Here is a 4,063-nt window from a genome sequence, read left to right as displayed (position 1 = left end):
TTTCTCTGATGCAGCAGAACTGCAAGTTTCATGGACTTCCATCTGAAGATCCTTTTCAGTTCTTAACTGAATTCTTACAGATATGTGATACTGTTAAGACTAATGGAGTAGATCCTGAAGTCTACAGGCTCATGCTTTTCCCTTTTGCTGTAAGAGACAGAGCTAGATTATGGTTGGATTCTCAACCCAAAGACAGCCTGAACTCTTGGGATAAGCTGGTCACGGCTTTCTTAGCCAAGTACTTTCCTCCTCAAAAGCTGAGCAAGCTTAGAGCTGATGTTCAAACCTTCAGACAGAAAGAAGGTGAATCCCTCTATGAAGCTTGGGAAAGATACAAACAGTTGACCAAAAAGTGTCCTTCTGACATGCTTTCAGAATGGACCATCCTGGATATATTCTATGATGGTTTATCTGAGCTATCAAAGATGTCACTAGACACTTCTGCAGGTGGATCCATTCACCTAAAGAAAATGCCTGCAGAAGCTCAAGAACTCATTGACATGGTTGCTAATAACCAGTTCATGTACACTTCTGAAAGGAATCCTGTGAGTAATGGGACGCCTATGAAGAAGGGAGTTCTTGAGGTTGATACTCTGAATGCCATATTGGCTCAGAATAAAATATTGACTCAGCAAGTCAATATGATCTCTCAGAGTCTGCATGGAATGCAAGCTGCATCCAACAGTACTCAAGAGGCATCTTCTGAAGAAGAAGCTTATGATCCTGAGAACCCTGCAATAGCAGAGGTAAATTACTTAGGTGAACCTTATGGAAACACCTATAACTCATCATGGAGAAATCATCCAAATTTCTCATGGAAGGATCAAAAGCCTCAACAAGGCTTTAATAATGGTGGAAGAAACAGGTTTAACAATAATAAACCTTTTCCATCATCCACTCAGCAACAGACAGAGAACTCTGAACAAAATGCTTCTAATTTAGCCAATCTAGTCTCTGATCTATCTAAGGCCACTGTGAGTTTCATGAATGAAACAAGGTCTTCCATTAGGAATTTGGAAGCACAAGTGGGCCAGCTGAGTAAAAGGATCACTGAAATCCCTCCCAGTACTCTCCCAAGCAATACAGAAGAGAATCCAAAAGGAGAGTGCAAGGCCATTGACATAAGCAAAATGGCCGAACCCAATGAGGGAGAGGAGGACGTGAATCCCAAGGAGGAAGACCTCCTGGGACGTCCAGTGACCAATAAGGAGCTTCCCTCTGAGGAACTAAAGGACTCTGAGGCTCATCTAGAGACCATAGAGATTCCATTGAACCTCCTTATGCCCTTCATGAGCTCTGATGAGTATTCCTCTTCTGAAGAGAATGAGGATGTTACTGAAGAGAAAACTGCCAAGTTTCTTGGTGCAATCATGAAGCTGAATGCCAAATTATTTGGCATTGATACTTGGGAAGTTGAACCTCCCTTGTTCATCAATGAACTAAGTGATCTGGATCAACTGACATTGCCTCAGAAGAGACAGGATCCTGGAAAGTTCATAATACCTTGTACCATAGGCACCATGATCTTTAAGGCTCTGTGTGACCTTGGTTCAGGGATAAACCCCATGCCCCTCTCTGTAATAGAGAAACTGGGAATCTATGGGGTGCAAGCTGCTAAAATCTCATTAGAGATGGCAGACAGTTCAAGAAAACAGGCTTATGGACAAGTAGAGGACGTGTTAGTAAAGGTTGAAGGCCTTTACATCCCTGCTGATTTCATAGTCCTGGATACTGGAAAGGAAGAGGATGAATCCATCATCCTAGGAAGACCTTTCCTGGCCACAGCAAAAGATGTGGTTGATGTTGACAGAGGTGAAATAGTCCTTCAATGGAATGAGAACTCCCTTGTGTTCAAAACTCAAGGATCTCCCTCTGCAACCATGGAGAGGAAGCAGAAAAAGCTTCTCTCAAAGCAAAGTCAACTAGAGCCCCCACAGTCAAACTCTAAGTTTGGTGTTGGGAGGCCACAACCAAACTCTAAGTTTGGTGTTGAACTCCCATATCCAAACTCTAAGTTTGGTGTTGGAGAGTCTCAACAAAGCTTTGCACATCTGTGAAGCTCCATGAGAGCCTACTGTCAAGCTATTGACATTAAAGAAGCGCTTGTTCGGAGGCAACCCAATTTTTATTTATCTAACTATATTTTTCTTAGTTATATGTCTCTATAGGTTCATGATCATGTGGAGTCACAAAATAAACAAAAAAAATCAAAAACGGAATCAAAAATAGCAGAAGAAAAATCACACCCTGGAGGAGCATCTGTCTGGCGTTCAAACGCCAGAACAGAGCATGGTTCTGGCGCTGAATGCCCAGAATGGGCAGCATCCTGGCGCTGAACGCCCAGAACAAGCATGGTTCTGGTGTTCAACGCCAGAAATGGCAGCAAATGGGCGTTGAACGCCCAAAATGGGCACCAACCTGGCGCTGAACGCCCAGAGTTGTGTGCAAGGGCATTTTACATGCCTAAATTGGTGCAGGGATGTAAATGCCTTGACACCTCAGGATCTGTGGACCCCACAGGATCATCTCAGGATCTGTGAACCCCACAGGATCCCCACCTACCTCATCATCTCTCTTTCCATTCATGATCATCCCTTCTGTTTTCCATTTACCACTCACATCCATACACCCACTACCTTCAAAATTCAACATCTCTCTCCCACCCAATCCCACCCATATGGCCGAATACACACTCCCATCCATCTCTTCCATATCTTCTTCTTATTCTTCTATTCTTTCTTCTTTTGCTCGAGGGCGAGCAACATTCTAAGTTTGGTGTGGTAAAAGCATAGCTTTTTTGTTTTTTCCATAACCATTGATGGCACCTAAGGCCAGAGAAACCTCTAGAAAGAGGAAAGGGAAGACAAAAGCTTCTATCAAGGGTCTATAGCTCAGTGGTAGAACATTTGACTGCAAATCAAGAGATCCCTGAGATACCTCAGGGGATACATTTTCTTCCACACAATTATTGGAAGCAACTAAGGGTGGAACATCAAGAGCACTCCATCATCCTTCATGAAATCAGAGAAGATCTAAAAGCAATGAAGGAGGAGCAACAGAGACAAGAAAAAGATATAGAAGAGCTCAAGGACATCATTGGTTCCTCAAGAAGGAAACGCCACCATCACTAAGGTGGATTCATTCCTTGTTCTTATTTCTTCTGTTTTTCGTTTTCTATGTTATGTGCTTAGCTATGTTTGTGTCTTCATTACATGATCATTAGTAGTTAGTAACTTTGTCTTAAAGTTATGAATGTCCTATGAATCCATCACCTCTCTTAAATAAAAAATGTTTTAATTCAAAAGAACAAGAAGTACATGAGTTTCGAATTTATCCTTGAACTTAGCTTAATTATATTGATGTGGTGACAATGCTTCTTGTTTTCTGAATGTATGCTTGAACAGTGCATATGTCTTTTGAAGTTGTTGTTTAAGAATGTTAAATATGTTGGCTCTTGAAAGAATGATGACTAGGAGACATGTTATTTGATAATCTAAAAAATCATAAAAATGATTCTTGAAGCAAGAAAAAGCAGCAAAGAACAAAGCTTGCAGAAAAAAAAATAGGCGAAAAAAAAAGAAATATATAGAAAGAAAAAGAAAAAGCAAGCAGAAAAAAAGCCAATAACCCTTAAAACCAAAAGGCAAGGGAAATAAAAAGGATCCCAAGGCTTTGAGCATCAGTGGATAGGAGGGCCTAAAGGAATAAAATCCTGGTCTAAGCGGCTAAACCAAGCTGTCCCTAACCATGTGCTTGTGGCGTGTAGGTGTCAAGTGAAAACTTGAGACTGAGCAGTTAAAGTCAAGGTCCAAAGCAAAAAAAAAGAGTGTGCTTAAGAACCCTGGACACCTCTAATTGGGGACTTTAGCAAAGCTGAGTCACAATCTGAAAAGGTTCACCCAATTATGTATCTGTGGCATTTATGTATCCGGTGGTAATACTGGAAAACAAAGTGCTTAGGGCCATGGCCAAGACTCATAAAGAAGCTGTGTTCAAGAATCATCATACTGAACTAGGAGAGTCAATAACACTATTCAAAATCTGAAGTTCCTATAGATGCCAA

At 41.3% G+C, this 4,063-nt stretch overlaps 1 non-coding gene across 1 annotated transcript; it reads right to left on the bottom strand.

Annotated features, from left to right (window-relative positions):
- Window positions 1-263: 263 nt before the first annotated feature.
- LOC112745425 (small nucleolar RNA R71) lies at window positions 264-371 on the bottom strand. Its single transcript, XR_003173355.1, has one exon. It is a non-coding gene; the product is annotated as a small nucleolar RNA R71 (small nucleolar RNA).
- Window positions 372-4,063: the final 3,692 nt, after the last annotated feature.

Source organism: Arachis hypogaea, chromosome 14 (assembly GCF_003086295.3).
Source record: "Arachis hypogaea cultivar Tifrunner chromosome 14, arahy.Tifrunner.gnm2.J5K5, whole genome shotgun sequence".
Classification (NCBI taxonomy): Eukaryota; Viridiplantae; Streptophyta; class Magnoliopsida; order Fabales; family Fabaceae; genus Arachis; species Arachis hypogaea.
The sequence above is the reverse complement of the archived record's forward strand: the minus strand, read 5'-3'. Positions and strand labels throughout refer to the sequence as shown.